Below are 26,154 nucleotides of genomic sequence, written 5' to 3'. Positions count from 1 at the left end.
ATTTTTAAAGTTTTAAATAGTTTTTAGAAAACGTATACAAATATTCTATTTTAAAATATTTTTTAAAATAATATAGATTTAATATTATTGTTAAAGTTTTATTTTCAATTTTAATTTTTAAAAATTAGTTTTTTTGAGGAAAATTTAATCATTGTGAGAATTTAAAATGGCTAGTCTAATAATTTAAAATATATTATATGATGCACGAGTTTGAATAAAAAAAACATAGAAGATAGGAATATTATATTCTAAATTTTATTAATAATATGATAAATAAATTTAAACATAATATTTTAGTATTCAAAATAAAAAATTGTATTTTTGGACTAAACTTAAATGTTTTATATTAATGCACGCATTATAATCAAGTTTAATTCATGATTTGACTTTTAAAATATATTTGTTTCGGCTTTAGTATTTATTTTTTTCTTAATTTGATACTTAAAGTAAACTTAAATTCTCAATTGGTACCTAAAATATACATTTGTTATGCTTTTTAGTTCATTTTATGATAGATGTTAAAAATATATATTTTGTAGCCAATCGCAAAACACCACTTGATGTCTTTATGTAAAAAAATATTTTTTTATTAAATGTATATAGACATTAAAAAATAAAAAATGAAATAAATATATAAAATTTATAAAATATATATATAAAATCTAGAAAAAAAAACATAAATTTTAAAAAATTTTAAAAATAAAATATAAAAATAAAATATTTGAAAAGAAATTAGGTGAAATTAATAATATTATTACAAAAATGTAAAAATTATAAAAAAAATTAAGAAAATAATTTTAAAAAATTAGGCTTAATATAACATTTAGTACCTGAATTATTTTTTTCTAATTCGGTACTTTAACTTTTTTTGGCCGAATTTGGTACCTAAACTTGGCATTTTCTCCTAATTTGATACTTGAGCTTGGCATTCTTTTCCCTAATTTAGTACCCAAACTTTTTTAGGTTCAGTTTGGTACCCAAACTACACTTTTTCCTAATATTAAACCTTTTCTTTTATTAAATTCTAGATGTATATGTAACACCCCGAACCCGAGACCGACACCGGAGTCGGACACGAGATGTTAACAAACTTTGAAAAAAATTTTTTCCAGACACTGCCCAGTCTGAGTACTAGTCGCTTCAAAAATCATATCTTGAGTTTCACAACTCAAAAATCAGTTTTGTGATTTTTCCCTGAAACTAGACTCATGTCCCCACCTATGGATTTTTTTCTAGAATTTTTGGTTGGGCCAACTAGTACAGTTTATTAGTCAAAGTCTCCCATGTTACAGGGGTCGACTACACTGACCTTTTCCCATTACGACTGGGATATCTCTCTGCACAGAGCTTCAATACTGATGCCGTTTGTTTCTATGGAAACTAGACTCAGAGAGGAATCCATACATATATGGTATGACCCCTAATTATCTCTGGTCAATTTATAGTGAATTTCCAAAGGCGGAACAGTGAATCCAGAAACTGTTCTGGCCCTGTTCCACAAGAACCGGAATATCTCTTTCTGTACTGTTCCTATAATTGTTTCGTTACTTCCATATGAAAGTAGATTCATCAAGGTTTGATTACATAATTTATTCACTATTTAATTCCACTCCTACGAATTTATGTGATTTTTCAATTCTACACCACTGTTGCTGTCAAAATCTGTTTTCAAGATAAACTTTACCTATTTTGTGGTCACCATGGACCAACTAGGATTTTGCCCTACATAGGTCCACATGTGATCATATTTAGCCATTCCAATGGCTGATCATTAGCCCAACACTTCCATTTCAAACCATAGTCACATCATGAAACCATATATATACATACATACACACAAATGGTCTAATGCCATACTCCACTTTTACAAGCCATTTTCGCATGGCTTTACACACATACATCACAAAAGAACTTAAACAATAGGGGGTAGTCCTATACATGCCATATCCAGAGTTCAACTAAAGGAGTACCAAAAGAGCTTGATAGTGTAGATGACTTCGACTTCGCTGATCCCGAATCCGATAGCTAACGAACAAAATCTATAAAACAGAGAGCCAAAGCAACCGGGTAAGCATTTAAAGCTTAGTAAGTCTCAAGTAATGAAATCGGCTTTGACTACAGTATTATATTCACATAGTTAACTACATCACTTTATTAACACACATTCTCATACTCATACTTACTTCACACTTCACCCACATAGGTACACAAGGTATCAACCTTTATAAAAGCCGAGAATTCGTTAGCCGATCGCACGAATACCATTTAAAACAAACCGACTTTCCAATGCACATGCAAACATACCTTATCATTCGGGTTGGTCAAGCATAATTATTAAATTAGTTACAGCACAAAATGCTCACATTCAACCCAAGTTTCTTCGGTATTTAACCGAATGCAACCGCAAACACATTTGCCTTCGGGTCTTAGCCCGGACATATCAACTCGCATAATTGCCTTCGGGTCTTAGCCCGGATATATCATCTCGCATAATTGCCTTCGGGTTTTAGCCCGGATATATCATCTCGCATAATTGCCTTCGGGTCATAGCCCGGATATATTATCTCGCATAATTGCCTTCGGGTCATAGCCCGGATATATCAACTCGCATAATTGCCTTCGGGTCTTAGCCCGGATATATCAACTCGCATAATTGCCTTCGGGTCATAGCCCGGATATATTCCAATGCTCATGCACACATATATCAATAATCATAACACATCCATATCATTTCTTCGTTACTAAGGCTCAAACACAAAACATTTATTAAATCTTTCAAATTTCGGCTCAATAGCCACACACAAAGAGCATGATTTCAATTGGCTTTATAACATAGTCTCTATGCACATTCGACTATCCGTCATAATATGACTAACCATTTCAATATAATTCAAGTAGGGTCATTACTCGAAGACTTACCTCAAATGTCGTCGAACGACTTCAACGGCTATTCAATTACTTTTTCCTTCCCTTTATCGGATCTAGTTCCCCTTTGCTCTTGAGCTTAAGTTCAACAAAAATTAAAATAGTCATTAATCGACTATTCAAATATTACTTTCCGAATAATATTATATATATTGATCCGACTTTCACACACATAGATTATAGCAAGCTTTATATTAATCAATAAATAATTCATCGGCAAACTTTCATTAATGTTTACAACAAAATCACATATTCACTACGAGCTGTTTTCCTGAGCAGTAGTTACTAAATTACTTATAACTGGAGCTACTAAACTCCAAATCACTTGCCGTTAATTTTCCCTGAATATAGACTCGTATATCTTCCATCCATAAATTTTTCAGAATTTTAGGCTTGGCCAATCAATACCAGATTTTTCTTAAAGTTTCCCCTATTTCACTGTTTGACTATTCTGACCACTCTTCACTACGAATCCAATTTCTCACTTTACAGAATTCCAAATGTGTTGTATTTAATCTCATTTGAAACTAGACTCATTAAGGAGTCTAAGCATATAAATTTTATCTTATAATCATTTTTGTACAATTTATAATGATTTTCTAAAAACAGAACAGGGAATCCAGCAGTCATTTTGACTCAGCCCCATAATACTTCAAATATCTCTAGATCGGTAACTCCTTTGTTTCTATAGTTTCTTTTGTAAGAAAATAGACCCTTGAAGCTTTAATGACATAATTCACTCAGCTTCTAATTCAACTCCTACAAATTATGGCGATTTTCGAAAATCACCTTACTACTGCTGTCCCAAGTAGAGTACTACCAATTCACCATATATCAACCATTTCATATAGGTTTCTTCTAAACTAATAATAACCGAACCATTTAGTCAAGCTTAAGGCTGATTCTATTTTGTTCATGTTAAGGTCACACCTCCCTTAAAAGAAATTCCAGCCTTCTTAACTTTAATTAGCTACTACCCATTCTTTAAACATTAAACACAATGCACTTAACAATTAAACCTCTATACCGAATTTGCTCACACAATAGTCCTTGACCGAAAGTTCTTAGACTCTAGCTACCCTAATGTCATTCCTTGAAGCACATCCGAATACATATATTTTTCTTTCTCTCTAAACTAGATTCGGCAACCCCATAAGCCATATTAACCTTAACTTTCAAGCTAGAACACTTAACAATTTAACACATCCAACCTAACTATCCATCTAATGTCATCAAAACTTCTACTAAAAATTTTAAGCTCCTAGGCCGAAATTCAACCCTCATAATAACCTAACTTCAATCCAAGATTCAAGTAGCTTTTAAACCAAACCTCCAAATTATGCATACATTTTCAAGAGTGGCATAAAACATACCTTTTTGTATCAAAACACCTTAGCCGAAATTCAACAAGAGTTTTTCTTCTTTCTTTCTTCTAGTTTCGGCAATGGAGGAGTAAGGATGAGTCACTTTGGTTTCTCCTCCCACTTCTCATTATATTATTTCCTTCCATACTATAATTCCTTTAATATCAATTATTAAATCCTTTGTTAATACAAAATTATTTTAATTTTTGAATTAGTGGAGCATATTCCTTCCTTGGCCGGCCACCATGTTTATCATGGGTAAATTGACATGCAAAACCCCTCCTTTCAATGCATGTACTATTAGACCATTGTAAAATTAACCTCTCACTTTCCAACAAAGTTTCATATAAGTCCATATAAATAAATTCACATAAAGATGATCAAATTAATGCATGAGACTTTCACACATGCATTTACTCACTTCATAAACACAGAATATAACTTTTAATTATTTTCTTAACTCGGTTTTGTGGTCCCGAAACCACTTCCCGACTAGGGTCAATTTAGGGCTGTCACAACTCTCCCCCACTTAAGAAATTTTCGTCCCCGAAAAACTTACCGGTGAATAGGTTTGGGTATCGTTCTTTCATCGAGCTCTCAGTTTCCCAAGTAGCTTCCTCGATCCCGTGTTTAAGCCATAACACCTTAACTAACGGAACCCTTCTGTTTCGCAACTCTTTCACTTCACGAGCTAGGATGCGAATTGGTTCTTCTTCATAACTCAAGTCAGATTGAATTTCAACTTCCGAGGGATTAATCACATGTGACGGATCGGATCTATAACGTCGAAGCATCGAAACATGAAAAACATTGTGAATCCTTTCAAGTTCTGGGGGTAAAATCAATCTATATGCCACTGGACCAATTCTTTCGGATATTTCATACGGCCCAATGAATCTTGGGCTCAACTTGCCCTTACGGCCAAACCTGAGTATCTTTTTCCAAGGTGAAACCTTAAGGAACACTTTGTCTCCCACCTGATACTCGATGTCTTTTCGTTTCAAATCTGCGTACGACTTCTGACGATCCGTGGCTATCTTCAGACTTTCACGGATTACCTTTACTTTCTGTTCCGCATCTCTAATCAAATCAACTCCGAAAATTTTGCTTTCACCGAGCTCGGTCCAAAACAATGGTGTACGGCATTTACGACCGTACAAAGCCTCGTAAGGTGCCATCTTAATACTTGATTGAAAACTATTGTTGTAAGCGAATTCAATCAAAGGTAAATACCGTTCCCATGAACTACTGAACTCGAGGATGCAACATCTCAACATATCCTCAAGTATCTGAATTATCCGCTCGGATTGACCATCGGTTTGGGGGTGAAAAGCAGTGCTAAAATGCAGCTTGGTACCCAGAGCTTCTTGCAATTTCTTCCAAAATCGTGAGGTGAATCTCGGATCTCTATCCGACACGATAGAAACAGGTACCCCATGTAATCTCACAATTTGATAAACGTACAATTCAGCTAGTTTCTCCAATGAAAAATCCGTACGTACGGGGATGAAATGAGCCGACTTAGTCAGTCTATCAACAATAACCCATATCGCATCCTTCTTACTTGCTGACAAAGGCAGTCCGGACACAAAGTCCATTGTGACTCGATCCCATTTCCACTCGGGTATCATGATCGGCTGGAGTAATCCCGAAGGCACTTGATGTTCCGCTTTCACTTGTTGACATATTAAACATCTCGAAACAAAGTCAGAGATGTCCCGTTTCATACCATGCCACCAAAATTGACGTTTCAAATCGTTGTACATTTTCGTACTCCCCGGGTGAATTGACATTCGGCTACAATGGGCTTCGTTCAGAATCATCGAAATGAGTTCCGAATTCTTTGGAACACACAACCGATTTCTGAACCTCAAACAATTATCGTCGTCAATTTGAAACTCTGATCCCTCGTTCGGAAAACACTCAGCCCGTTTTGCAACCAATTCATCATCGACTTTCTGAGCTTCACGAATTTGGTGAGTCAATAATGGTTTAGCTTTTAATTCAGCTACTAACACATTGTCTGGTAGAACAGACAAATGCACGTTCATCGCTCGCAAAGCAAACAATGACTTCCGGCTTAAGGCGTCCGCAACCACGTTAGCCTTTCCCGGGTGGTAATCAATGACAAGCTCGTAATCTTTCAATAACTCAAGCCAACGTCTTTGTCGCAGATTCAAGTCTCGTTGAGTCATCAAATATTTGAGACTTTTGTGGTCCGAAAATACATGGCACTTCTCACCAAACAGATAATGTCGCCATATTTTTAAAGCAAACACGATGGCAGCTAGTTCGAGATCATGGGTCGGATAATTCCTCTCGTGTGGCTTCAATTGTCTCGACGCATAGGCCACGACTCGACCTTCTTGCATCAATACGCAACCCAACCCAAGTAGGGATGCGTCACTATAGATGACAAACTCTTTACCCGATTCGGGTTGCACCAAAATTGGAGCTTCAGTCAAATGAGTTTTCAGTTGGTCGAAACTTTTCTGACATTTCTCCGTCCACTCGAACTTAACATCCTTTTGAAGTAGCTTCGTCATTGGTGTGGCTATCATCGAGAAACCTTTCACAAATCGTCGGTAATAACCGGCGAGCCCCAAAAAGCTCCGAACTTCAGTAACATTTCTCGGAGGTTTCCAGTCAAGTATGGCTGAAATTTTGTTCGGGTCAACTCGAATACCCGACGCGGATACCACATGACCCAAGAAGCTAACCTCTCTTAACCAGAACTCACACTTACTGAACTTAGCATATAACTGCTTATCCCGTAAAATTTGCAACACTAGTCTCAGGTGCTCAGCATGTTCGGTCTCATCTCTTGAATAGACCAAGATGTCATCAATAAACACAACTACGAACCGATCCAAATATGGTCTGAAGATCCGATTCATCAAATCCATAAATACTGCCGGGGCATTAGTGAGCCCAAACGGCATCACTAAGAATTCGTAGTGACCGTACCTCGTTCTGAAAGCAGTTTTGGGTACGTCTGAATCTCGAATCCGCAACTGATAATAACCCGATCTCAAATCTATTTTTGAGAACACTGAGGCCCCCTTTAGTTGATCAAACAAATCATCGATACGCGGTAGTGGGTATTTATTCTTTATCGTCACTTTATTCAGTTGACGATAGTCAATGCACAACCTCATGGTTCCGTCCTTCTTTTTCACGAACAATACTGGTGCACCCCAAGGTGAGAAACTTGGCCGAGCGAAACCTCTATCTGTCAATTCTTGCAGCTGAGCTTTCAACTCTTTTAACTCAGTTGGTGCCATACGATACGGAGCTATCGAAATCGGCGTAGTCCCAGGTATAAGCTCAATACCAAACTCTATCTCCCGAACAGGTGGTAAACCCGGCAATTCTTCAGGAAAAACATCCGGGTATTCACAAACCACCGGCACAGATTCGGGTTTCTTTTCTAATTCTTTGTCATCAAGCACATATGCAAGGTATGCTTCGCACCCTTTTCTCACATATTTCTGTGCCAACATTGCTGATATTACAGCTGGTATCCCCTCCAAGTCCGCGGACTCAATTCGGACTACTTCGTTATTTGCGCACCTCAAATCAATAGTCTTGCTCTTGCAATTCACAACCGCATCATGCACGGTCAACCAATCCAACCCAAGGATAATATCAAATTCATCAAACGGCAAAAGCATCAAGTCCGCTGGAAAACAGGAACCTCGAATTGCTAGGGGACATTTCTTACACACTTTGTCGACAAGTACATAACGACCCAAGGGATTTGACACCCGAATTACAAACTCAGTAGACTCAATAGGTAAAGTCTTACTGGATGCTAAGGTTTCACATATGTAAGAATGAGTAGAACCGGGGTCAATCAAAGCAATTACATTAGTATCAAAGAGAGTAAAAGTACCGGTAATAACATCAGGCGAAGAAGCATCCTCGCGGGCACGTATAGCATATGCTCTAGCAGGTGCACTAGCCTCGGATCTGGTCGTAGCATCTCTAGATCCTCTCTGACCACCACTAGCATTGCCCATATTTCTAGATGGTCTACCTCGAGCAGTGGTAGCACCCGGTCTCCCACTCTGATTCACATTCTGTTCAGACAGCCTCGGGCAATCTTTAATGAAGTGGTCCACTGATCCGTACTTGTAACAGGAGCGGTCATGGAATCTACAGCTCCCCAAATGCCATTTACCGCAATGTCGACATTCCGTTCGGCCTCGACGTTCATTCCCAACACTGGCGACTGAAGTGCCTCGTGTACCCACAGGGGGTCGATCACGATCTCGTCTAAAAAGGCCCGAAGTGCTTTTAGACCGGCCCACATCATCTCGAAATTTCTTCGATGCCTGTTGATGAGACTTTCCCGAGAATCTTTTACGAAACTCCCCGGTTCCCACATCAACTTTTTGTTTTTCCTTTCTAAGCTCTTCGGCTTTACAAGCTCGCTCGACAAGTACTACGAACTCTCGTATCTCAAGAATGCCAACGAACATTTTTATATCTTCATTCAGCCCATCTTCGAAGCGTTTACACATAACAGCCTCGGACGAAACACATTCCCGAGCGTATCTACTAAGTCTAACAAATTTTCGCTCGTAATCAGTAACTGACATAGAACCTTGCTTAAGCTCAAGAAATTCCTTCCGTTTTTGATCAACAAATCTCTGACTGATATACTTTTTCCGAAACTCAGTTTGGAAAAACTCCCAAGTTACTTGCTCCCTGGGCACGACAGAAGTCAGAGTACTCCACCAATAGTAGGCAGAATCACGTAGCAAGGAGATAGCACACTTTAGACATTCATCGGGTGTACAAGATAGCTCATCGAGTACCCGGATAGTGTTGTCCAACCAAAATTCAGCTCGCTCGGCATCGTCGCTATCCGTAGCTTTAAATTCAGTAGCCCCATGTTTTCGGATTCGGTCAACTGGGGGCTTATTTGACCTTATTTGGTCAGTTACCGGAGGTATTGTAGGTGCGGGGGTAGTATTTGTCGGGAATGGGGGTTGTGGAACAGCCGTATTAGTTCGAATGTATTGGTTGAACCAATCATTCATCACGCTATAGAAAGCTTGTCTAGCTTCATCGTTCGGGTTACTCGCATTAGGTTGAGAGTCCACCGGCGCTGTCCCTTGTGCGGGAGCAGGCGCTACACTCTCAAGATCATCAGCTACCGCTCGGTTGGGATCGGGATCCATTACTATAAATAAACACATTTGCAAATGTCAGAAATCACCACACTATCAATTAATCACATAAAATGGCATGTATAGCTAGACCCCAACACATTACGGTAGTCCTAGAATCGACTAAACCGTAGCTCTGATACCACTAAATTGTAACACCCCGAACCCGAGACCGACACCGGAGTCGGACACGAGATGTTAACAAACTTTGAAAAAAATTTTTTCCAGACACTGCCCAGTCTGAGTACTAGTCGCTTCAAAAATCATATCTTGAGTTTCACAACTCAAAAATCAGTTTTGTGATTTTTCCCTGAAACTAGACTCATGTCCCCACCTATGGATTTTTTTCTAGAATTTTTGGTTGGGCCAACTAGTACAGTTTATTAGTCAAAGTCTCCCATGTTACAGGGGTCGACTACACTGACCTTTTCCCATTACGACTGGGATATCTCTCTGCACAGAGCTTCAATACTGATGCCGTTTGTTTCTATGGAAACTAGACTCAGAGAGGAATCCATACATATATGGTATGACCCCTAATTATCTCTGGTCAATTTATAGTGAATTTCCAAAGGCGGAACAGTGAATCCAGAAACTGTTCTGGCCCTGTTCCACAAGAACCGGAATATCTCTTTCTGTACTGTTCCTATAATTGTTTCGTTACTTCCATATGAAAGTAGATTCATCAAGGTTTGATTACATAATTTATTCACTATTTAATTCCACTCCTACGAATTTATGTGATTTTTCAATTCTACACCACTGTTGCTGTCAAAATCTGTTTTCAAGATAAACTTTACCTATTTTGTGGTCACCATGGACCAACTAGGATTTTGCCCTACATAGGTCCACATGTGATCATATTTAGCCATTCCAATGGCTGATCATTAGCCCAACACTTCCATTTCAAACCATAGTCACATCATGAAACCATATATATACATACATACACACAAATGGTCTAATGCCATACTCCACTTTTACAAGCCATTTTCGCATGGCTTTACACACATACATCACAAAAGAACTTAAACAATAGGGGGTAGTCCTATACATGCCATATCCAGAGTTCAACTAAAGGAGTACCAAAAGAGCTTGATAGTGTAGATGACTTCGACTTCGCTGATCCCGAATCCGATAGCTAACGAACAAAATCTATAAAACAGAGAGCCAAAGCAACCGGGTAAGCATTTAAAGCTTAGTAAGTCTCAAGTAATGAAATCGGCTTTGACTACAGTATTATATTCACATAGTTAACTACATCACTTTATTAACACACATTCTCATACTCATACTTACTTCACACTTCACCCACATAGGTACACAAGGTATCAACCTTTATAAAAGCCGAGAATTCGTTAGCCGATCGCACGAATACCATTTAAAACAAACCGACTTTCCAATGCACATGCAAACATACCTTATCATTCGGGTTGGTCAAGCATAATTATTAAATTAGTTACAGCACAAAATGCTCACATTCAACCCAAGTTTCTTCGGTATTTAACCGAATGCAACCGCAAACACATTTGCCTTCGGGTCTTAGCCCGGACATATCAACTCGCATAATTGCCTTCGGGTCTTAGCCCGGATATATCATCTCGCATAATTGCCTTCGGGTTTTAGCCCGGATATATCATCTCGCATAATTGCCTTCGGGTCATAGCCCGGATATATTATCTCGCATAATTGCCTTCGGGTCATAGCCCGGATATATCAACTCGCATAATTGCCTTCGGGTCTTAGCCCGGATATATCAACTCACATAATTGCCTTCGGGTCATAGCCCGGATATATTCCAATGCTCATGCACACATATATCAATAATCATAACACATCCATATCATTTCTTCGTTACTAAGGCTCAAACACAAAACATTTATTAAATCTTTCAAATTTCGGCTCAATAGCCACACACAAAGAGCATGATTTCAATTGGCTTTATAACATAGTCTCTATGCACATTCGACTATCCGTCATAATATGACTAACCATTTCAATATAATTCAAGTAGGGTCATTACTCGAAGACTTACCTCAAATGTCGTCGAACGACTTCAACGGCTATTCAATTACTTTTTCCTTCCCTTTATCGGATCTAGTTCCCCTTTGCTCTTGAGCTTAAGTTCAACAAAAATTAAAATAGTCATTAATCGACTATTCAAATATTACTTTCCGAATAATATTATATATATTGATCCGACTTTCACACACATAGATTATAGCAAGCTTTATATTAATCAATAAATAATTCATCGGCAAACTTTCATTAATGTTTACAACAAAATCACATATTCACTACGAGCTGTTTTCCTGAGCAGTAGTTACTAAATTACTTATAACTGGAGCTACTAAACTCCAAATCACTTGCCGTTAATTTTCCCTGAATATAGACTCGTATATCTTCCATCCATAAATTTTTCAGAATTTTAGGCTTGGCCAATCAATACCAGATTTTTCTTAAAGTTTCCCCTATTTCACTGTTTGACTATTCTGACCACTCTTCACTACGAATCCAATTTCTCACTTTACAGAATTCCAAATGTGTTGTATTTAATCTCATTTGAAACTAGACTCATTAAGGAGTCTAAGCATATAAATTTTATCTTATAATCATTTTTGTACAATTTATAATGATTTTCTAAAAACAGAACAGGGAATCCAGCAGTCATTTTGACTCAGCCCCATAATACTTCAAATATCTCTAGATCGGTAACTCCTTTGTTTCTATAGTTTCTTTTGTAAGAAAATAGACCCTTGAAGCTTTAATGACATAATTCACTCAGCTTCTAATTCAACTCCTACAAATTATGGCGATTTTCGAAAATCACCTTACTACTGCTGTCCCAAGTAGAGTACTACCAATTCACCATATATCAACCATTTCATATAGGTTTCTTCTAAACTAATAATAACCGAACCATTTAGTCAAGCTTAAGGCTGATTCTATTTTGTTCATGTTAAGGTCACACCTCCCTTAAAAGAAATTCCAGCCTTCTTAACTTTAATTAGCTACTACCCATTCTTTAAACATTAAACACAATGCACTTAACAATTAAACCTCTATACCGAATTTGCTCACACAATAGTCCTTGACCGAAAGTTCTTAGACTCTAGCTACCCTAATGTCATTCCTTGAAGCACATCCGAATACATATATTTTTCTTTCTCTCTAAACTAGATTCGGCAACCCCATAAGCCATATTAACCTTAACTTTCAAGCTAGAACACTTAACAATTTAACACATCCAACCTAACTATCCATCTAATGTCATCAAAACTTCTACTAAAAATTTTAAGCTCCTAGGCCGAAATTCAACCCTCATAATAACCTAACTTCAATCCAAGATTCAAGTAGCTTTTAAACCAAACCTCCAAATTATGCATACATTTTCAAGAGTGGCATAAAACATACCTTTTTGTATCAAAACACCTTAGCCGAAATTCAACAAGAGTTTTTCTTCTTTCTTTCTTCTAGTTTCGGCAATGGAGGAGTAAGGATGAGTCACTTTGGTTTCTCCTCCCACTTCTCATTATATTATTTCCTTCCATACTATAATTCCTTTAATATCAATTATTAAATCCTTTGTTAATACAAAATTATTTTAATTTTTGAATTAGTGGAGCATATTCCTTCCTTGGCCGGCCACCATGTTTATCATGGGTAAATTGACATGCAAAACCCCTCCTTTCAATGCATGTACTATTAGACCATTGTAAAATTAACCTCTCACTTTCCAACAAAGTTTCATATAAGTCCATATAAATAAATTCACATAAAGATGATCAAATTAATGCATGAGACTTTCACACATGCATTTACTCACTTCATAAACACAGAATATAACTTTTAATTATTTTCTTAACTCGGTTTTGTGGTCCCGAAACCACTTCCCGACTAGGGTCAATTTAGGGCTGTCACAGTATAAGTATAAAATTTTTAAAAGGTATTTAAATTTTAAGGTTTTTTTGCAATTACTTGAAATTTAAATAATATTTTTATAATATTTTTCAATTTGAAATATTATTAAAAATTTTAAAATTTATAATTATATATTTTGGTACCCACACGGCCTAGCCAAAAACCCACTCGCCTGTGTGGCATACTTGTGTGGCATACCCGTGTGGGCCCACACGCCCAACTTGGCCTAGCCTGTGTGGCCCACACGACCACATGGTCGTGTCGTGCACACATCCATGCCCTCGTCGACCACACAACTGTGTCTTGCACACGGCCAACCACATGGCCAAGCACACGCCCGTATGGCGTTAATAGACTATTTTTTTTACTTTTGCCGAAGCTCGATTTTTGCATTTTGGGAACATACTTGGTCTAGTTTTGATGCGAGAACACACTCGAAATCACCAGAACCTAAAATCGATATAAAAAATTCCCAGCATCAGTCTAAATTCACGATTAAACCAGGCTAACAAAACTAACAATGGTGAAATCTGACTGTTCAGCGCTTACCTGATTCCCCGAACGATTTCGCTTACTATTCTGCAAGAGAAGAACTTCGCACCCTACGATTCTCTACTGCCAAAAACACCAATTCAATACTAACAGAAAAGACAACATTGCTCAAAATGACTTAAAAGGAAAAACTCCCTATTCAAACAAAAATATTACCACCACTTACCAACACGTACGAACACCGTGAACTGAAAAACTAAAATTTTAAAGAATAAAAGAGGATTCAGATTAAAGAGAAAATAACAGAAGAGGAGAATAGGGGATGAAGCAAAAAGGACGTCAGAAATTTGGAAAGAAGGAAGAGAGCTGAAATTTGAAAAAAAAAATATAATTAAATCTAATAATATCTACATTAACCTTCCACTAACCCACTAACTCTCAACTTTATCAGAATTTGTGTTCAACCGAAACTTTAACAGGCAACCGAGCAAAACTAAACTCTCTCGCTCACGCAAGAGTTCAAACATAGAACCTCTAACATAACCAACCCCTTACCACTCGAACCAGCAAACTTATTATAATATGAATTAACAAACAGTTTTATACAAACCCACTCAACAAGGGTAAGGTTAGAATCAAAAAAACAACAAAATTTGCTAAAGGGAGAACTTGAACCTAAAACCTCATATACACCCTCAGAACACTTAACCACTGAAGTAGATACACATTTGTGTCAGAATTCACAGATACATAAATAAATTTATCAGGGCGTTACATTTGGGGTTAGAATTTTTGAGGTTTGTAGTGAGGGTTAGAGGGTAGGTTGAACAATTGGGTTCATTTTAATGCAAGGATTAAGGATTGATATCCTTTTCTTTTATTCAAAAAGGAAACCTTATTTTGAATTTACATTCAATTTAATTTTATGTAAAACTTATTTCATATTATTTAAATTGGACTGTCTATGTGTGCGCATAAAGCATGTGCCACGGGGCTAAAACTTTAATCTCGCAATCCGTGCGGCCTTGGGCGATTTCTTCGCTTCAAATGCACCTAAGTCAACTTAACTCTCGCAAAGTGAGAATTCTTAATAGAAATTCTTCAATGCATCGAAAATAAGTGAAAGTAACTCAAAGACAAGAAAGCTCGAAAAAATAAATAGTCACAACAAAGTTAAAGCACTCCAAGTGTTTGAGTAAATGTTCTCAAATAGTATTCTCTTACTAATGAATAGATACAATGAGAAGATTACAAATAAAGGAAGGCCCTCTACTTATAGTCTCTTTAAGTTTAGCATTATGGAACTCTTACAGTTCCTTTTTCAATGCCTACATATGCTCTTCTAATGAGATATCGAGGTCACGAAGATCTCAGTTCTAATGGTCCATTAGAGGAGGGGGTCTGAGGGGCTAGTTCAATAGATTATATGGCTAACTATTACGGAAAAACTGAAATATCTCTTCCTCTTAGATTGAACGATCGAATCTTACAGGATCCATACCAACCCATTTCTAGCATTCTTATGGTCTAACAAATGTTAATATTCCTATTATTCTTGATACAACCCTTGCAACTTTAAAAGTTGGGTTTCAATGAGCCTCATTTTTTCTTGAATCTCAATAAATTTTTGGGAGCTTAACTAAGGGTTTTGAGAAGTATGGTCGTTGGTGGGGCACTAGCATTGCTTTGGTAGGGTTGAGAATACCACCATGGTGGTGGTGGTAGGTATTGGTAGAGGATGTCTTTAGTGGAGGTAGGTAAGAGTATTGGGTTTTCTGTTGTTGTTAGTCTAGGTTAATGGGCGGTTGAGTGGTTTAAAGCAGTTGTTAGATCGTGGTTGGGTCGAAGGGAGTTTTTGGTTTTGGTTGGTTGCAATTTCAGGGATTATAGTAGAAGAATGAGCCATAATGGTTCGGTCCAAACTCAACGCACTAATTATTGATACGAGTTAACAACAGAGAAGAGAGGACGGTGGAGGGGAGTGTCAGTTCACCTGTGACAAGAGGAGTGCTAGTGTTAGGTAGGAAGAGAATGAGAAGATTGCTTAAGGTTGTTGAGTAAAAAGAGCTAATCCCTAGTCCTTTTGTGTAGTTAGGGTTATATTAGGGGTCACCCCTTGTCTTGCAGTGCCACGTAAACGATATTACCATGTCCTGCATGGTTGTGCGGGCTTGCCAAGAGGCAAGACCATTGCAGGTCAATTATTGTCATAAAGTGTACTATATGGTCCCAACTAGGGTTGCGCAGTAAGCTGTCTTTAAGCTAGCTTAAACAGGATTCATGGAGAGTTGGCTGCGAACAGTCCTGCATGAAGGGTTGCTTATAGTCTGATCCTCGCAATGGCTATATACAGGTTGCTCTTAGAGGAGGGTCATCTTTAGACTATCCAATAGTGTCGTGCTACGGTGAGAGTATAATAATTATTAAATATAATTAAAAAATTAAATGTTGAAAATTTTTTTTTCATTTGAAACAAAAATTCAATAATTTATCAAACACATTGTAGTATTGAAGATTTAAATTTTTTATTAAATTAAAAAATAATTTAATTATATATAATTATTATTTATGAGATAATTATTAAAATCAAAAGTCCATATTTAATTGCTTAAATTTGATAAATCTTGTGGAAGTTAAGTATGGGTGGGTCCGACCCCAGTTGCAGAGCCAGCTGAAAAAGTGGAATAATATAATGAAAAGAAAGAAGACTTCCGTCCCTTCTCAGCATCTTTTTATTCTGTTTAAATAAATAAATAAATAAATAAATGGAAATAAATTGAGCATTTATTTTATTAACAAATATTTCAAATATTAAACCTTACAAAAACACAAATTAATTTATACCAAAACTCATTAACATCTAAAATATATTTTAAAGCTTTATTTTATTTTAAACATGTTTAGATGTATGTTTAATTGTATAAATTGTAATTATACAATTACATAATTTATATTTTTAAAAATATTAATTACCATAAAAATATTAGTATGATAAAAATAATTTTTAAATAAGTAAAAAGAAAATTAAAATCAAATCATCATACGATTATTAATAAAAGTAACAAGAAAATAAACATCATATACAATTTTATCTAATCGTTAGGTTTTTCCCTTTTTAATATTTAACATGTACTTTTTATCATCTTAATTTGCATTATTAAGATAATCAAAATCTCTTTCTTCCATTTATTTTTACAAGTACGGATCATCTCAATTCAACCTGTAATTGAAGTTATAAAATATGCAACATGCTACTATAATCTAATCTTGCTTTTTATGCTATAAGAAGGTGATGTTGTTAATATGAAACTATTTCTTAGAACAACAAATGTCTTCTCAACCACATTTGAAGTTTTAAATGTTCTAAATTAAAGAGTTCATGAGCTATCTATGGTGTTTGTGTCTAGTATTATGCTCTCAAATAGTATCATACTCCACAATATGATGCAATAAAATATTTTCTATTTGCATAATTAACATCAATCTTAAAATATTTAAACTTGCAGTCCAAATAGTCTCCGTCTTTAATTTTATGTTATGATAATTGTTTAGGTAAGTTTTTGAAAAACTAAATTATTATTAATACGCAGTATTAGGATTTTTAAAACATAACAGAATATTAGAAAATTTATTTAAATAATTTTTGTCTGTTTGAATCCCTTGAGTTTATAAGGTATTTTTTTTTAATTTAAGAAATTATATTTTTATATAATAATTTTAATTTTTTCACTTATTTAAAGATAAACAATTCTATAACATAAAAATAAAAAATATTTGATTCAAATTATTATTATTTTTAATTTATTAACCAGGAATCATGTTAATTGAATAAGTCTTAAGAAAAAAATTTAAATCGAATGTATTGAGAGATTTTTCTATTCCTTTATTATTAAATAGATTAATTTAGTCCTTATACTATTAAAAAGTTAAATAAATAAAATTATAATATAGTTAATATTTTGTTTGAATCTAAATTGTATTTTAAAAAAATAATTTTTTAAGATAATTTTTTTACAATTACTGTTAACTCTATTACTATTTTAACAATTTGGACTTATTATGGTTAATTTATTAATTGTTAAGAAAAAAATTGAATTGTGAAGATTTTAATTAATAATTATTTTGTAATGTTACAAGCGTTCCATGTTAACTACTGTGATCTATCATTGATAATCATAATTGTTCTTATTTTAAATGATATGCAAATTTGGAATTATATAAGAAAGTAAGATGTATTGTTAACTTTAAAAAATAAAAAGGTAAAACAATATGAAACAATTATAATATTTAAAAAATTAACTTAAAATATATAAATTACTTGCAATAAATGTGATATTAAAATTAATACTTTTTTCTTAAAATATTTGGTGTTGTTATGTAGTTTTGGCGGAATTGTAAGGTGCTATTGAGAGACTCCAATTAACATGGGGTTTAGGCTTAAAGAGGATGGTACTCCAGATTATTAGTATTAAAGTGGTCCAAGTAAATGAAAATGAACAACTTTTTTCGACCCTCGAGCGTGCTATCTAAGACATTCTCAAACGATATTCTTAAAATTTTGGTAGTCATATTTACATGCAGCGATGGGAGGAAGTGCCGGGAGGGAATTCACCTTGTTTTATTACTTATTTTGTAAAAGAAAAAAAAGAAGATTTATTTCCAATATTGAATGAGTAATTTGGGCATTAAACCAGAACTTGGTTGGCATATAACAAGTTGACTGAATAAGGAAGAATGATCCAACAATCAAAAGAAGAGGTAAATTACTGACAGAGTCGTTAAGTAAAGTGAGGATTGTGTGTCAGAGTGAGTGTGTGCAATGCATCTCTCTCACTCCATTCTTACGGTGGGACCCATTTATTGCCAATAAAATTTTAATAATTTATATTCCATTTATTGATCCCATAAATAAATAGAAAACCCTGCCGTCCGCCCTGGACTGGACTGGACTGATTTTGTCTTCTCTTCTGTATCCAAAACATTACGTCGTTTTTCAGACTCTCAAACACTTTCAGGTTTGAGCTAGCTTGTAAGAATCTCTCTCTTTCAACTTTCAACTTTCAACTTTCAACAATTGGGGAAGATTGATTATTCAATTATTGGATTCAATTCTGGTAATTTTCTTTCTAGGGGGAAATTATGGGTTGTTCGCAGTCGAGGATCGAGAACGAAGAAGCCGTTGCCCGATGCAAAGAGCGGAAACAATTCATGAAAGAAGCGGTTGCCGCCCGCAACGCCTTTGCCGCCGCCCACTCTGCTTATGCCATGTCGTTAAAGAACACTGGCGCCGCCTTAAGCGATTACGCCCACGGTGAGGTCCAGAACCCAAATCTCCCTTCTCCCCTGGCCCCTCCTTCGTCGGTCCTCCCCCTCTGCCGCCGCAACCTCCTCCTGTCTTACCTCCGCCTCCTCCTCCCGTCAGTCTTTCCGGCGAGCCGGTCGTTCCGATCCAACGCTCCGCTAGTATGCCCATACAGATGCCCTTGAAAGGAAAGCAAAGGGAGACGTCGACCACCACCATCATGGAAGATGACGAGGAGGACGATGACCTGGACGCCGGTGGTTCGTTGGTTAAGCGAAAATCCCGGAATTATAGGGGAAGTGGTAGTGGCGGTAGGAGTAGGAGAGAGGTGGAGGAGGAGGAGGAGGAAGAGGACGAAGAGGAGGAAATAGTGACGTCTACCACCGTTCAGGCGCGTGCAATGCAATCACAGCCGCCCCAGGATTCGCCTTACTATTACTTCTTTCCCACGGAAGGTAGTGTACCTGGACCAAGTTTAGGGGTGGTGGAAGAAATGAGGGTGGATAACGGGGAGGTTGAAAGGAAGGTATTTGAGGAAATGCCGGCAAGAATTGAGGAGGAAGAGGTGGTGGAGGAGGAGAAGCTGAGGGAGGAGGAGGTGGTTGTGGACAAGGGACTGAAGACGCCAGTGGAGGTGGAGAAGCCGGTGCCACCGATGTCTGGGGTAGGGAAAGGGAGCAAGAAGGGTGGGAAAATGGGGGTTGGTAGTACAGTAGAGAAGAGGTTGGGTAAGGGGAGTTTTAATTTGTTGCAGGTGTTTACTGAGCTTGATGATCATTTCTTGAAGGCCTCAAAGAGTGCGCATGAGGTTTCCAAGTTATTGGAAGCTACTAGGTTGCATTATCACTCTAATTTTGCTGATAATCGAGGTAACGGGTTTTTCAATTTTGTATCATGAAACTGACCATCAGTGCAATTCTTAAGATTTAGATTTAGATTTTGTTATTTCCTTTACGTTGATAAATAGAATTTTAGACTAGTTTTGTTATTGTTCGGTTGCATGATGTTTGGTATCGGCATTTCAACTTTAAAATTCTAAGATTGGGTTTCAAATGTTAATGCCTCTTGCATGAATTTGCCAAGAACTTTGTTACTCAGACTGATGGTGTGAGTGTCCGATTTGGTTATGTGTCAGGTATAGGTATGTTCAATCATTTTGAAAGTTTTTCATGCATTTGAAAGGTGTTTTGAGGGTCATACCCCCGTATCCATATCAAAAACTGTATCGAGCACCAGTTTTCAAGAAAAATAAAGAGTTTGGAACAACATAAGCTAAGAAGATTAGTTCACTGTCTCTATAAGTAAATATGGGTTTTCATTCCTTTCATCCTTTGTCACATTGAGTTATTAGTTGAGGATTTGGATTTTGACTGTTGAGGAATCTTGCACGAAGCATAGAACTAGAGAGTTCTACATATCAATAGTTTGAACATTGTTAAATAAGTTCCGGTCTACTTTGGCTTAGAAGTTTTGCTTTCAGTTTGTAGAGAGCTCTTCTTTTCATGAATGACTAGCATTTTATCCAGTTCTCTTTTAGAGTCTAACCATGTCAGTTTGTACAAATATAAACACATAAATTATTATTAACTAGAGATCAGCTATGCAAAATCATAAGGTGAAGTCTAACAATTTGGCCAATAAATTTTTTCTTTTTCACCTTTCTTGTGGAATTGAATATGTGATTATTTTGTTCACATAATATAGCTTAAATGGGTTGTATATTATCTTGGTTAATACTTTGCAGGACACCTTGATCACTCGCAGAGAGTAATGCGTGTTATTACTTGGAACCGTTCCTTTAAAGGACCTAAATTAGACAATGCTGATAACGCAAACGATGACTTTGATTCAGAGGATAATGAGACTCATGCCACTGTGTTGGATAAAATGCTTGCATGGGAAAAAAAGCTTTATGATGAAGTGAAGGTATATTATTATTATTATTATTATCATTATGTCATTTGTCCTCTTATTCATTATCTACTGAATGACCACCATACTGTTGTGTAACTTTGATAGTATAAAATGTCTTGGTTTGAAATGCTCGATGATATGATACCTTTTTGATAAATTAAACCAGCATAATATGGTTTTCTTTGGCCGATCGACCAGTATAGGACATTCAATTATTTTATAATGCTACTGTTCCTTATTGCATGATTGACACTCAATCAAGGGCTGCCTGTACATATAGTTACCTTGTCTTGAATAGTTATTGACCACAAGGCTAGAAATGTTATAATTGTGGGTAAATGCACCACTGGTACTTGCCTTTAGGCCAATAATTTTGATTTTTACAACATAGTTCAGATTGTTACTGCTTTGCCACGAATCTTTTTCTTTGGATCATAAGTGAACACATTCACGCTTGGATAGACAGAGACCATCTGTAAGCTATATCTATGTGAAGCAACAAATTTTCAAGTCATTTTAGGTATGGTGTAATTCACATAGAAGTAATTTGCTCCTTTTTTGTTAAATCATTCATCGTGTTATGTTCAAGTAATTGTACCAAATGCCAATCCTCTTGTAGTATATAACTAGTGGGATGTAAGTGTGTTGTTCCCTTTCTCAGCACACCAAAAACAAAATGCACATTCTTAGATCAGTAACTTAGTTACTAATTCAAGGTTCAGTTAGGCTAGTATATCCTTGCACCCAGAGGAAATCTCATCTTCAGTGGTCACTTAAGTCCTAACTAGAGAAGCCCCACATTAAAAATGGCTAGAGGATCACATATGAAGGATGTGGCCTCTCAAATTATATTTGTTTTCCTAGAAATAACCTGCAGCAGCCTTGGAAAATGTCATTCAGGTGCTTACTTATGTTCAAGATACTGCTACTATCTATTTAATTTCCAATTTTTTTTAATTCTAATGTCTGTTTTGCTTCCACCAACATACATATCTTTTTGTAATTCACAGCAGTACATCTGCACTTTCCTAAATGACAGTATTTACGTGCTTTTGTTTGATTTGCTTGAATTAAGCATTTCCCTGATCTTCTTTGGGTTTGATTTTTTATGGATAGGCTGGTGAGCTCATGAAGTTTGAGTACCAAAGGAAGGTTGCCACTCTAAATAACTAAAGAACGAGGTACCAATTCTGAGGCACTCGAAAAGGCAAAAGCAGCAGTAAGTCATCTACACACCAGATATATTGTCGACATGCAATCCATGGATTCTACAGTTTCAGAGATAAATCGATTACGAGATGAGCAGCTCTATCCAAAACTCGTTGACCTCGTCGAGAAGTAAGTTGCAGTTCATCTTTTAACTCTATGACTTTCTCAGAAAAAAGGCCTATGACTTGATCCAAGAGAGGATTTGAATGGCAATGCAGTTCCCCTTTTTCTGTAAAACAGAGTATTAACAATCACTCTTAGATACTTGTAACCTTACACAGTTTTTGTCTTCTGCCTTTGTGTTTCTCCAACGAGGCTTAAGTATTGTCATCAATTTACTGTATTTGCATAGGGTGTGTCTAAGATGTTTTAAAATTTGATGAAATCATTGAATTTTCTTTTCTTGTTTCAAGTTTGGATGATGTGGGTTGCAATGTGTCAATTTGCAGGATGGTGATAATGTGGGAAACCATGAGAGAAGAACATGACAGCCAATGTAGGATAGCGGATATACTGAGGGATCATCTGGACCTCTCTCAATCGCCAAAGGAAACAAGCGAGCATCACCATGAGCGTACGTTCCAGCTGTTAGCGATTGTACAGGATTGGCACATGCAGTTTTGTAAGCTTATAGACCACCAGAAAGAGTATATAAAAGCCCTGAATAATTGGTTAAGGCTAAATCTCATTCCCCTCGAAAGCAGCCTGAAGGAGAAGGTTCTTCACCTCCAAGGGTTGAAAGTCCACCTATTCAGAGGCTTATCCTTGCTTGGCAGGACAAACTTGACAAACTTCCAGATGAGATTGCGAGAACTGCTATTAATAACTTTGCTCACGTGATTGACGCTATCATGCAGCATCAACGAGATGAAATGAAGCTGAAGGAAAAATGCGAGGAATCTCGGAAAGAGCTCGCAAAGAAGCAACGGCAGTTTGAGGATTGGTACAATAAATATATGCAGCGAAGAACACCAGAGGAGTTGGATCCAACAAGGACAGACGACAACCCTAACAATGATGCTGTTACTGAAAGGCAACTTATGGTGGAAGCAGTGAAAAGGAGGTTGGGAGAAGAGGAAGAGGCGTACAGGATTTTATGTATTCAGGTGAGGGAGAAGTCTTTAGTGAGCCTTAAAACTCGGTTGCCAGAGCTCTTCAGAGCAATGTCAACTATTGCGTTGCTTGTTCAAAAATGTATGGGGAGTTAAGGGCCATATCACATTCAAGGAATCCAAATCATAGCTCATAAAACTTAATAGTATGTTTATGCAATTTTCTATGTATAATGTGTTCGATGTGCTTTATATGGATACACTCAGATCAACAGAAAGGTATAGGATGAACTCTAAAATGCTATGTTACCGGGATTCTTCATTTTTTTAAAGTACTCTATATCCGGCACATATTCAGAGATAAGTGTGAATATATGATACTCCATATATATATATATATTTGAAGTTTTACTCTATGTACCAAAGCTCCTTTGTTTGATGTTTTTGAGGATGGAGGTCCAATCTTTTCTAGGTGGAAACGATATTTGCGTGGTGCTATTTGAACCAGGGTGTTGCCCTAATGATGGTTGTCCCTACCTTTATATGATTATGTTCTTGTTTTACTCCCCTGTGAATTTGTCAAATGTACGGATTAATCACCTCTTTACTTTCCCTAAAACTAATAAGATTAACCAGGTTATATTATTCCCACTTTTGTATTTTATACCTTTGTTTACATATCCGTTGTAATTACCCAAATCCAATTAACATAAACAATAATTAGTTACCAGTGATTGGAAAGAAAGAAAGAAACAGAGTTTTTTATTTTTATTTATTTATTATGTTATTCAAACTCTAGTGTAAGCATCAAATGCATGTATGTATGGGTCGGGTCGGGTCAAAAATCTTACTTAAGGTTCGGTCTGTTTACAAAATGTATCTTATTTTTTCTTTAAGTCTATTTTCACGTTTATTTTATCCCAAATTCTCCCACTTTCAGATGAGTTTTCAGCTTGAGCATGTGATTTGGTATATGATTAAGTCTATCAAATATAATATGTTTATTTTTTTTATAAGATTTCCATATTCTTCGAATAATGAGGTTATAATCATAACTATGTCCGGAATGTATTGAAATAAATTAAAGAGTTAGAACATAGTCCTTTTGCCCGCTCTGAAGTAAAGCAATTCAAAGGTGTGTGTTAGTATAGTCCTTGTTGACCATTTATAGAACTAGTAATAAACTTCGTAAGCATCGATACCAACTATGAAACAGTATTTCCTTGGTTTCGGTGTTTAGTCATTTACAACAATTTTGATAGCTTGTAAGCATATTATTCATAATTATTGAAGTAATTTATACAATCAGCTATCTGCAAATGACATACAAGAGAGAGTGCACAAGTGTTGAAGGGATATGGGTGCGGAGATGGTATCAGTTTCAACCTATGCAACAAAATAGCTTTCCTCTTCTTTCCTGTGTTTCGTCATGGTTTAGAGTTACCCCTGATGGGTTGGGAGGGGAAGCTGTTGCCAACTTCTTAGCTGCACATAGGAAAGGATCAAATGATGAAAATGTGCCAAAGGTGTATGGAATGAGCATCAATAATGTGTTACCTATTTCATAGAAGAGCTCATTCACATTCTCTGCAGTTTTTGCTGATGTTTCCATGAAAAGCATACCATTTTCTTGAGCAATTCTTCTCCTTCCTGCCAATGAATGAGATTTGTGTGTGGCCTTAGTAACTTGAGATAGTATAATTATGCTACACAAGGAAGCGTTTGGAAATACCTCAACTTGAACCTCTCTTTTGAGTCCAAATCTGACTTGTTTCCCACCAGAGCCATCACTAACTTTGGATTTCCTTACACATGGCATATAAGATCATATATAAATAATAATTAGCTGTTGATTTATAGCTAACCAATCATTCTTTACCAAGAACAATTTGCAGGCAAAAGTTAAAGCATAGGAGTAAACAGAGTTGGGTAGGCCAGCATACCTCCCAATATCAGACATGATATACACAAATAAACGAGGCATGACACGAGCAAGTCAGGCACAGTGTCTAGAAAACATAACTTAGTATGAACTGAAAGTGTCATAACAGCATCTTCCTCACCTTGTTTTTGCAGTTCTTGAACCCATTTCTTTGCTCGTGCAAAGGTGTCCTGTCAAAAGAAGAAAAAAAATAACATAAGAGATATGCCATAGAAATACCTGGGGTCACATTCTATGTTTGTGTAGTTAATAGGTTAACATAAGCAATGCATTTAAATGGATGAAGTGAGATGGATTACCATGGTTGAGATATCATAAACAACAATGGCAGCAGCAGCACCTCGATAATACATGGGAGCTAAACTATGGTATCTTTCTTGTCCCGCTGTATCCCAAATGTCAAACTTTACAGTGGCTTCACTTACTGATAATATCTGAGTGAAAAAGGCTGCTCCTACCGTTGCTTCCTATAATGTACAATACTACTACAAATTTCATCAACTCCTCAATCAGAAGACCAAATATATATATACATATAGAATAAAACAAGGAGGGACCTGGTGATGGAAAACTGCCCTTTCACAATCTTAGTACCAAGCTGGTTTTGCCTGTTCCCATGTCTCCTACAAGCACCTGCAATCATTCTCAATTTATGGACTTTTTAATCCTTGTTGTTGCACTCAATGGAATTTCCATATTATGTATTTATAAGTTCCTTATAACATATCTCAAATCATGTCAGGATATATGTGAACAAGTAGAGTCAAAACATGATAAGTTTGGACTATTAAAAGCAAAGAATTAAAAGGGAAACACTAGAGTTTAGGTTGATTGGGAGATCAAAAACCAAGTTGAT

The 26,154-nt window shown here is 36.3% G+C and overlaps 1 non-coding gene and 1 pseudogene across 1 annotated transcript; one reads left to right on the top strand and one right to left on the bottom strand.

Annotated features, from left to right (window-relative positions):
- The first annotated feature begins 18,694 nt into the window (after nucleotides 1-18,694).
- Nucleotides 18,695-23,772, top strand: LOC107951907 (protein ALTERED PHOSPHATE STARVATION RESPONSE 1). Its single transcript, XR_005924318.1, has 4 exons — nucleotides 18,695-20,050; nucleotides 20,926-21,107; nucleotides 22,212-22,433; nucleotides 22,754-23,772. It is a non-coding gene; the product is annotated as a protein ALTERED PHOSPHATE STARVATION RESPONSE 1 (transcript).
- Nucleotides 23,773-24,562: 790 nt separating this feature from the next.
- On the bottom strand, nucleotides 24,563-25,879 carry LOC121226551 (ras-related protein RHN1-like; annotated as a pseudogene).
- Nucleotides 25,880-26,154: the final 275 nt, after the last annotated feature.

The sequence above is a fragment of the Gossypium hirsutum genome, unplaced genomic scaffold, assembly GCF_007990345.1.
Source record: "Gossypium hirsutum isolate 1008001.06 unplaced genomic scaffold, Gossypium_hirsutum_v2.1 scaffold_295, whole genome shotgun sequence".
In the NCBI taxonomy this organism is placed as follows: domain Eukaryota; kingdom Viridiplantae; phylum Streptophyta; class Magnoliopsida; order Malvales; family Malvaceae; genus Gossypium; species Gossypium hirsutum.
This window is presented reverse-complemented; position numbering and strand designations above follow the sequence as displayed.